This window comes from Sinohyriopsis cumingii, unplaced genomic scaffold, assembly GCF_028554795.1.
Source record: "Sinohyriopsis cumingii isolate HCF-2022 unplaced genomic scaffold, ASM2855479v2 utg000452l, whole genome shotgun sequence".
Taxonomy (NCBI): domain Eukaryota; kingdom Metazoa; phylum Mollusca; class Bivalvia; order Unionida; family Unionidae; genus Sinohyriopsis; species Sinohyriopsis cumingii.
Window position 1 is genome coordinate 113,331 of NW_028315901.1, and position 12,327 is coordinate 125,657.

Consider the following 12,327-nt stretch of genomic DNA (forward strand, 5'->3'; position numbering starts at 1 on the left):
ATTCCCATCCCTTAGTGTCACATTGGGAATACTGTGATACACCTCATCTATTTATTCCCATCCCTTAGTGTCTTGCTGGGAACAATGTGATACACCCCATCTATTCATTCCCATCCCTTAGTGTCACATTGGGAATACTGTAATACACCCAATCTATTCATTCCCATCCCTTGGTGTCCAATTGGGAATACTGTGATATACCACACCTATTTATTTCCATCCCATACCGTCACATTGCGAATGCTGTGATACACCACACATATTTATTCCCATCCCATAGTGTCACATTGTGAATACTGTGATACACCCAATCTATTCATTCCCATCCCTTGATTAAATTCACATTGGGAATACTGTGATACACCCAATCTATTCATTCCCATCCCTTAGTGCCATGTTGGAAATATTGTGATATGCTTCATCTATTATCACCATTATTTAGTCTCAGGTTTGGGAATGGTGTGATATACTGCATCTGTTCATCAATTGGTGACAAATTAGGGAATATTGCAATGTATTATGCATGTACACATACATACATACATACATACACAAACACAACACATTACTTATACGGTGTTCCTTTATAATGTATATGAAGTACCTCATTAATAGTTGGTCACTTTTTGTAATGGGTAGGTGTGGTTATTGATCACATTTCTTATATATATATATATATATATATATATATATATATATATATATATATATAAAACATACGTCTTTCATGACTCACATCAGCAGTATTCTATTGAGGGTGTACTGTATCAAGTATCAGTTTTTAAAACAGCAGTTAAAGAAATTTGACTGACCTAAATTTGCTATACAGGTACATACATTGTCCAAAGGATATACAGTATTACTGTCATCATCTGCCATACCTGTCTGGATAGAGATTACACACCTACATACTTTATGGGTCAATACATTACTATCTTCAGGTACTATACCTGTCTGGATATAGATTACACCCTGTGTATATAGTATATACCTGTCATACTTTATGGGTCAATACATTACTATCCTCATGTAACATACCTGCCTGGATAAAGCTTACACCTGTCTGTAAAAAGTATACACCTGCCATAATTTATGCTCAATAAATCAATGCATAAAGTGTTGTATTGTTATTATGATTTCAGATGAACATCATAGACCCTTGCCTGCCATTGCTTGATACATCAGTGGATCAGTTTATGTTTGCTGTTATAATTTCAAATTAGCATCATAGACCTTAACTATGATTGTTTGATGCACCAGTAGATCAGTGTATGTAGTGTTTATATGTTTGCTATTATGAATTCAAATTAGCATCATAGACCCAAACCTGTCAACACTTGATGCACCAATCTATTATAGTGCATAGGATTTGTTATTATGATTTCAACGAACATCACAGACCCAAATTTACCATCATATACAGTATCATCAGATCACCATAAAAATTCTACATGTCATCATCTATTGCTCACAAAAAGTAAAATCAAAATGGCCAATTTTAGCTCTTAAAATACCTTGTCATCAAAACATGTTATAGTTTCACATTCCATTGACAGGTTATTAAAGTACATTTATGTTGCATTTTCCAACTTACTGTATTATGTTCTATGCATGATATTTGGGTATACCACACACATACACCCTATGAAGCCTATTCACTTACTGTATGGGGGCCCCAAGTGGCCGAGTGGTCTAAATCACTCTCCTTTACGGATCACTGCCATCTCACCTCGGTCAGCATGAGTGTGAGTCTTGGATTTGGCTAATGTGGGTATGTGAGAAAGCTTGCCAGTAGCTTCTCATGGGTCGGTGGTTCTCTCCAGGGTTTTCCTGAGTTCTTCCTTCACCATTAATACCATGTATAGCCTATCGTGTGCTGAAAAATGGTGCTAAACCCTACAACAACAACAACACTTACTGTATTAGGTTATATGCATGATATTTGGGTATACCACACCCATCCACCCTATGAATGCTATTCGTTTACCGTATTATGCATGATATTTGTGTATACAACAACCACCCACCCTATGAAGCCTATTCATTTACTGTATTAGGTTCTATGCAAGATATTTGGGTATACCACACCCACCCACCCTATAAATCCTATTCACAATACCAATACTGTTTAAACTTTTACATTTGTAAAAGGTAAGAAACATTTTGATATAAATTATTTTGATTCTGTGACCTAGTTATGTTGAAAAGTTGTGACAAAAGTGAATCCTTTGAATCTACTGAAAATGTTCTCAGTGACTGATAAAATACAGATATTCCTTGTCAATGACTGGTACATACAGATATTCCTTGTCAATGACTGGTACATACAGCTATTCCTTGTCAATGACTGATACATACAGCTATTCCTTGTCAATGACTGATACATACAGCTATTCCTTGTCAATGACTGATACATACAGCTATTCCTTGTCAATGACTGGTACATACAGATATTCCTTGTCAATGACTGGTACATACAGATATTCCTTGTCAATGACTGGTACATACAGATATTCCTTGTCAATGACTGGTACATACAGATATTCCTTGTCAATAACTGGTACATACAGATATTCCTTGTCAATGACTGATACATACAGCTATTCCTTGTCAATGACTGATAAATACAGATATTCCTTGTCAGTGACTGATAAATACATATATTCCTTGTCAATGACTGGTACATACAGATATTCCTTGTCAATGACTGGTACATACAGATATTCCTTGTCAATGACTGATACATACAGCTATTCCTTGTCAATGACTGATACATACAGCTATTCCTTGTCAATGACTGGTACATACAGATATTCCTTGTCAATGACTGGTACATACAGATATTCCTTGTCAATGACTGGTACATACAGATATTCCTTGTCAATGACTGGTACATACAGATATTCCTTGTCAATGACTGGTACATACAGATATTCCTTGTCAATGACTGATACATACAGCTATTCCTTGTCAATGACTGATAAATACAGATATTCCTTGTCAGTGACTGATAAATACATATATTCCTTGTCAATGACTGGTACATACAGATATTCCTTGTCAATGACTGATAAATACAGATATTCCTTGTCAGTGACTGATAAATACAGATATTTCTTGTCCGTGATTGATAAATACAGATATTCTTTGTCAATGACTGACAAATACAGATATTCTTTGTCAGTGGCTGATAAATACAGATATTCCTTGTCAATGACTGATAAATACAGATATTCCTTGTCAGTGACTGATAAATACATATATTCCTTGTCAATGACTGATACATACAGATATTCCTTGTCAATGACTGATAAATACAGATATTTCTTGTCCGTGATTGATAAATACAGATATTCTTTGTCAGTGACTGACAAATACAGATATTCTTTGTCAGTGGCTGATAAATACAGATATTCCTTGTCAATGACTGATAAATACAGATATTCCTTGTCAGTGACTGATAAATACATATATTCCTTGTCAATGACTGATACATACAGATATTCCTTGTCAATGACTGATAAATACAGATATTTCTTGTCCGTGATTGATAAATACAGATAGTCTTTGTCAGTGACTGACAAATACAGATATTCTTTGTCAGTGGCTGATAAATACAGAAATTCCTTGTCAATGACTGATAAATACAGATATTCCTTGTCAGTGACTGATAAATACATATATTCCTTGTCAATGACTGATAAATACAGATATTTCTTGTCCGTGATTGATAAATACAGATATTCTTTGTCAGTGACTGACAAATACAGATATTCTTTGTCAGTGGCTGATAAATACAGATATTCCTTGTCAATGACTGATAAATACAGATATTCCTTGTCAGTGACTGATAAATACATATATTCCTTGTCAATGACTGATACATACAGATATTCCTTGTCAATGACTGATAAATACAGATATTTCTTGTCCGTGATTGATAAATACAGATATTCTTTGCCAGTGACTGACAAATACAGATATTCTTTGTCAGTGGCTGATAAATACAGATATTCCTTGTCAATTACTGATAAATACAGATATTCCTTGTCAATGATTGATAAATACAGATATTCCTTGTCAATGACTGATAAATACAGATATTCCTTGTCAATTACTGATAAATACAGATATTCCTTGTCAGTGACTGATAAATACAGATATTCCTTGCCAGTGACTGATAAATACTGATATTCCTTGCCAATGACTGATAAATACAGATATTCTTTCTCAGTGACTGATAAATACAGATATTCCTTGTCAGTGACTGATAAATACAGATATTCCTTGTCAGTGACTCATGATAAATACAGATATTCCTTGTCAATGACTGATAAATACTGATATTCCTTGTCAATGACTGATAAATACTGATATTCCTTGTCAATGACTGATACATACAGATATTCCTTGTCAGTGACTGATACATACAGATATTCCTTGTCAATGACTGATAAATACAGATATTCCTTGTCAATGACTGATAAATACAGATATTCCTTGTCAGTGACTGATAAATACAGATATTCCTTGTCAATGACTGATAAATACAGATATTCCTTGTCAATGACTGATAAATACAGATATTCCTTGTCAATGACTGATAAATACTGATATTCCTTGTCAGTGACTGATAAATACAGATATTCCTTGTCAATGACTGATAAATACAGATATTCCTTGTCAATGACTGATAAATACAGATATTCCTTGTCAGTGACTGATAAATACAGATATTCCTTGTCAGTGACTGATAAATACAGGTATCCTCATTCCCAATCCTAAGATGTTAATTTTCCCAATTTTAACCCAAAAATTCCCAGTTTAGACAAAGAAACAGGAAATACTTAAATGACGTTCCTCGCAAAATTATTCTTAAATTAATCTTAAATTAAATAAAATCAAGTCACAAAATCACCATATAATCAAAAATGGATCATGACACTGACAGTCATCATTTACTTGTATTTAAAATGTTCCAGACTCAGTCTGATTTGATGCAATTTTCCTAATTGCATGAGCCTGAGGGGCAGATCATGAGAAAGGGGATGGGCATTTTACACTCCCCCTAAAAATATGCATTGATTATTTATCCCTGTGCTGAATCCATCTCAAAAGACCATGATGAATCCATGGTTCACTTTCTGTAGAAAGCTTTTCTCCATTTTTTGTTGGTAACATAATTTACATGTACTGGAATTCAACTTATTACAATAGTATATTCTATATTACACTTAAAATAAGAAATTCTGTATTATATTAAATTAAAAATTCTATATTAGACTAAATTAATAATTCTACATTAGATTAAATTAAAAATTCTGTATTAGACTAAATTAAAAATGCTACATTAAACTACAATTAAAAATTCTATATTAGATGAAATGACAAATTCTATTTAGAAAGAAAATGAAAATTCTATATCACACTAAATTATAAATTCTATGTTAAATGAAGATTAAAATTGGATTATAGACTAATTTTAAAAATAATATATTAAAAATCATATACATATATTGGACTAAACTTAATATATATATATATATATATATATATATATATATATATGTGTGTGTGTGTGTGTGTGTGTGTGTGTGTGTATGTATATATGACTAAATTTAAAAATTCTATATTAGACTAAAATTAAAATGTATATATTAGACTAAAATTCAACAACCTGTAAAATAGTATAATCAACTAAAATTAGACACTCTAACTCTATATTAGACTAAAATTAAAAATTGTAATTAGAATGAAATAAAATAAAAAATTATATAATCAACAAAAATAACAATCTACAATTAACTAAAATTAAAATTTTAAGATTAAACTAACATTATAAATGTAATATTGTAAAAATTACAAATTCTACATTATACTAAATAAATTTTTTATATTACAATAAAAGTAAAAATTATGCATTAGAGTAAATCAGAAGTTCTGTATTACACTAAATCATAAACTCTATAATATAACAAATTAAAAACTCTGTAGCATACAAAAATTAAAATTATATATTAGAAAAAAATTATAAACTAAGTCTGTATTAGACCAATATTAACAATTGTAAATTTTGTAAGCTTGTTGTTTTCACTCTTTCTTGTGTTACTGTTTATTCGAGCCTAAACATGTAACATAAGAATACATTGTGTTTTAGTATTTTTACTTAATCTGTACTCATTCAATGCCAGTCTTGTTACAGTTCATTTTTTTAAACTGGGAACATGCCATTCATACTTTCATCCATCATTCTCTCTGTTTATTCTTTCAGTGTTCATCCATCTTTTTGTCCATCTGTCTAACACACTTGTTCCCTATTATGTAATTGTCCATCTGACACACTTGTTCCTCAATAATGCACTTGTCCATTGGTCTAGCACATTTGTCCCCACTGTGTACATGCAGACAGAGTCAAGGTGGCGTTAGATTTGTAATCCAAAGGTTTGATACCTGTCCAGGCCAGTCAAGCCTTGGTGTCTTCATGGGAAAGGCACTTAATGTCCATTTCCATGGCATGGTATAGCAAATATTGTCTAACAGGCACTTAATGTCCATTTCCATGGAATGGTATAGCAAATATTGTCTAAAAGGCACTTAATGTCCATTTCCATGGCATGGTATAGCAAATATTGTCTAAAAGGCACTTAACGTCCATTTCCATGGCATGGTATAGCAAATATTGTCTAAATGGTATAGCAAATATTGTCTAAAAGGCACTTAATGTCCATTTCCATGGCATGGTATAGCAAATATTGTCTAAAAGGCACTTAATGTCCATTTCCATGGAATGGTATAGCACATATTGTCTAAAAGGCACTTAATGTCCATTTCCATGGCATGGTATAGCACATAATGTCTAAAAGGCACTTAACGTTCATTTCCATGGCATGGTATAGCAAATATAGTCTAAAAGGCACTTAACGTCCATTTCCATGGCATGGTATAGCAAATATTGTCTAAAGGCACTTAACGTCCATTTCCATGGAATGGTATAGCAAATATTGTCTAAAAGGCACTTAATGTCCATTTCCATGGCATGGTATAGTAAATATTGTCTAAAAGGCACTTAATGTCCATTTCCATGGCATGGTATAGCAAATATTGTCTAAAAGGCACTTAATGTCCATTTCCATGGCATGGTATAGCAAATATTGTCTAAAAGGCACTTAATGTCCATTTCCATGGCATGGTATAGCAAATATTGTCTAAAAGGCACTTAACATCCATTTCCATGTCATGGTACAGCACATATTGTCTAAAGGTGTCTTTAATATCAAAAACAAATTCTGTACCTGATCATGTTTCATCAGATTCACAATTCAGGATTTAGCCTTTCTTTCACAATTAGGGACTTAGACTCTGTCTGGCAACATTTAGAAAATCATATTAAAAAACTAACTATGTTCAGTTCTGAGATGTGAACTCAGTTAAGAAACCCTATGATGTACCATCATAATGTTTTGGACTTTGTAAACCTAGTGGTAAATGTAAAATGTGTGCTCTTTATTTTAAAACTATTTATACAAAAATTTGAAATTTCAAATAATAACATATTGTTATTCATCCTGCTGACCATCAAGTTTGCATTTATTTGGAAAAAAGTATCTTCCTAGTTTCTTTTTTTATCTTTTTATCATGGCATTTTTAAACCTTAACTTGTAAGTGGTAATATATGGCCAGTAGTGTGCTGATATGCTACAAAACTCTGTTCATACCAGTTCATTTATTATTACACATAGTGTAACCAATCATAATCTTTCATTTTTTACCATACAGTTGACTACTGTAATTACATATTGTACAGTTTCTTTCATTTATAGCATATGGTTGACTACTGTAATTACATATTGTACAGTTTCTGAGATACTTTTTCTTGGACATAAACATGTTTATTTGAATCTGAGTGTAGGATATTAGTTTTCCTTGGAAAATCCTAAACTTGTGGACAATTTATATACTTTTGAAAGGAAACTAACATTTTTCCTAGCTCTATTACTGTGTCTTTATTTATCTATCTATATATATATATATATATATATATATATATATATATATATATATATATATATATATTTTGTTGAAAACATTACACATTCATTCCTTAGCCTCTGAGGTGAAGTCAGTCTTATTGTTGTGTTCAGTCTTTGTTGTGGTGGATTGATTGATTTCAATTATTCATTGGAATTAAAATTACAAAGTGCTCATTGATGCTTCTTGGACTAAATAATTAATTTTGACTTATAGAGAATTCAGTCAAGTACATGTTTTATTTTATTATTGTGATACCTCAGACGACTGTTATCTCATCACCACATTCCAGGAAATTGGTACAGTAGCAAATATAAGACTACAGGCACATCAAAACTTTCAATATTAGAATTTATTTTGAACACCACTGTAATTAAGTTGGAAGTACACATTTGGATTTGTGATGGACCTTTCAGGACTATTTGGAATTTAATTCACAATATTGTAAGTTCTTTTTAAATTTTCACTTCCTATTCCAAGAAATGAAATTATTTGTTGAATTTTACAAAACATTCTGGGTTTGTTTTTCACTCTTTTCTTTTATGATTTAAAATAATTAATATCATTAAATGAGATCTTCCATTGCTCAATATATATATATATATATATATATATATAGCAAACAACATCAATAAATGTGAAAAGTGCTTAAGATAAAAAAACTAAAAAAAACATTTAAACTTTAGAAAATACAGATCTTTGGATAATTTGCTTCCTTTGCTGTAGGAAAAAATTTTAAAAATATAAAATTAACTTATAATGTAGAATTTAGACAATAGATATTATTTCAGTTTTGTCCAAATTACAATAAAAAACTTATTTCACAATTTTAATAGCAAATCCACTGAGAAATCTCGATGAGACATAAGATGTATCAGTGCTTAAATACAATTGATATCAAAGAAAATAGTAGAAGTAAGGGCAAACATTTCACTGTGTAACTAGATTTGTGTTTGTAAATCACATATACCCCCAATGCAGACCTAGATGCTATTTGTAAGTCCAATAAAGGTGAAAATTGTTTTAATGAGTTTGAGAAACTGTAAGATAGGCTCCATATGGCAGCCATTATAGCTAGAGGAGGAAGAACCTGTGAAAACTCCAGTATGACCCACCTAACCACAGGAAGCTTGTGGCAAGCTTTCTCACATACATTGGCAGAGCCAGTGTGTGTGTGTGATTTGGATTTTTAACGTAGCTTTAACAATGTTTCAGTCATATCGCTACGATGTCTGCAGTGTGGCAGTTTTTAGTGATGTCTAGCACTGGGGCATCATGCCGCAGACATGTGGCATGATGTCCCACCCAGTCACATTATCCTGACACCGGGCCGACCAGTCCTAACACTAACCTCTTAATGCTGAGCGCCAAGCGAGGCAGCTGTTAGTACCATTTTTGTAAGTCTTTGGTATGACTCGGCTAGGGATCGAACCCACGACCTCCCGCATCCGAGGTGGACGCTCTAACCACTAGGCCACCAGAGCGGTTCAGAGCCAGTGTAAGGCAGTTTCTATTTATTTGTTATAGCTAACAATGTACTCATTTTTGTTGTTGCATGTACAAATTTTGAGACACATACAGTAAATATTCACATGGCATGATAGGAAATCTTATTTTTTCCCATGTGAAAATATAAGGATATATTTGTCACATGTGAAACATTAGGATTAAATAAAAATACAAAACTTATTTTGCCAAAAAATCTTGATATTTGACACTTAAATCTATAATAAAAAAAAGAATTCAGCATAATCCAATCTTTCACACATGTGTTGGGATGATATAATCCAAACTCATGCGATGTTGGTAAAGCACAACACTAGGTCACTGTGACCTATTGTTGCCTGTAGTGAAAAGTCTCCCAAAGATGGATTCATCTATTAAGATCCAAGTCTATACACCCAGCAGTGTCATAGATACTTAGTATCCACAAACTTGTTTTTTTTTTTTTTAAAACTAACACATGTTAATATGCAAAAGTCCTAACTTCATAATATACATACAGTTGATCTCAAGGAATAAAGAAATTGGTACAATGCATAACTCTACAATACAGTTGATCTCAAGGAATAAAGTAATTGGTACAATGCATACTCTACAATACAGTTGATCTCAAGGAATAAAGTAATTGGTACAATGCATACTCTACAATACAGTTGATCTCAAGGAATAAATGCACACTCTACAATACAGTTGATGTCAAGGAATAAATAAATTGGTACAATGCATACTCTACAATACAGTTGATCTCAAGGAATAAAGTAATTGGTACAATGCATACTCTACAATACAGTTGATCTCAAGGAATAAAGAAATTGGTACAATGCATACTCTAAAATACAGTTGATCTGAAGGAATAAAGAAATTGGTACAATGCATACTCTACAATACAGTTGATCTCAAGGAATAAATAAATTGGTACAATGCATACTCTACAATACAGTTGATCTCAAGGAATAAAGCAATTGGTACAGACCAACCATTTAATGATTAAATGCATATCCAGTAGATGTATTTACCAAGTCAGTGCCAGTTTTAGCCAGATTACATGAAAACTGTATAGCGGTATGGCAAAAAGCTCCCCATTATGCATGTTGCATATGCAAACAATGTAACATTACATCTATCACTCTGTCAAAAGTACATAATATCTGTGAAGCATCCCCATAAAGACCACATAATTACTATATTTGTACTATCCAGTGTTTCTTGTATTGCTGAAACATTTAAGTTACAAGAATGTAAACAGTCCTTATAAACACTTATATATTTATTTCACTGAGCAGCTCCTTGTTAGCAGGAAAATCCACATAGTCAAAGGTGCTGCCTTCCCCCATGATCAAACATCCTATTTAATTTATTTTAAAGAAAAGAAAATGATAATAAAATAAATGAATTGTCCCTTTTGCTGTTTTTTACACAAGGTTTCACTGTAAACCGCACAAAAAGTCCATGTCTTCCTTAATTTTAGCTCTGCTTTTCAGGAATTTGGTGAGATCACATTTTGCAATGCATTGAAGTGGATTTTGTTCCATATTTTGTTCTACAAACAAGTTAGAAACTTTTATTTACAGATATTATCAGTATTGGACCTTTACTGTGAAAACCGTTAAGTTAGTCTTTATTTTGTGAATGCAATAGGACTATTACATTTCTGTGTGGTGTAGTCGTTTTTCCATGGTCGGATGTTCTATTTGTAAATGTTTCTGGCAGGAGAAAATAGATTTTAGGCCCATATATCTTAAAATAGTAACATTTCAAGCAACAAAATTTTACTGAAGACTTGGAGTTATTATGGATTACACCTAATAATCTGCATAAACTGAGATCTGCTGGCACATTATGTTACGGCACATCAGGGTCTATGTTTGTCTTACTGATTAAACCTAACAATGTGCATAGACACAGATCTGCTGGCACATTATTTCATGGCATAGCAGGGTCTGTACAGTTTGCTGTTGGATCTGGCATGTGAGTAGATATGGTAAAAGAGAAAAGAGATTTGACTTAGTTAATTTGTCTGGTATGAACAGGTGTTATTTGTACAGAGGTCACTGCTAATAAAGGTTTGACACTTTTTCAGGTATACATACAAGGACCGCATAGGAACCATGTACAGCATCTACCAGATACTATACTGCTGCTACTACTACTATTGCTACTAATATAATGATCATAATAATACTAATAATAATTATAAATAACTGTACATAGGATCAAAATATAGTAAAATGTAAAAAGACATTGATTTATAAAACAAAATATAAATTAGTCACATGACATGTGACACAGTATGCTTAATTTAACAACTATAATGCAGACATTTTACTCCAAGAAAAAGTTGTTTACTTGACCCTCAATCAAGGCCAGGAAATAAGTCTAAAATATAAACAGTTTTTCTATTATTTAGATATAATCTAAGGAAAAATTCAGGTCAAACTGAATTTTCTGGAAATTATCAAATTCCTTGTAAACAAAATTGCATTACATTGACATGTAATGAAAATAAAAAGATTCCAAGACCAGTGACAAACAATCAAATCAAATCAAACACAAATTAAATCAAATATAAATTAAATAAAAAATACGTAAAAACAACCATAATACAGACAGACATACAACATAACATGCATAAGACAACTGTAATAATACATACAGACCTAAAACACATGTTACACACACACACACACACACACACTAAAGACAACTATAATACAAACAAACAAAACACATGCAAACATATAGCAGAGTATTACATAAAAACTACAACACATACACCAGCAATATGGACAGGTCACA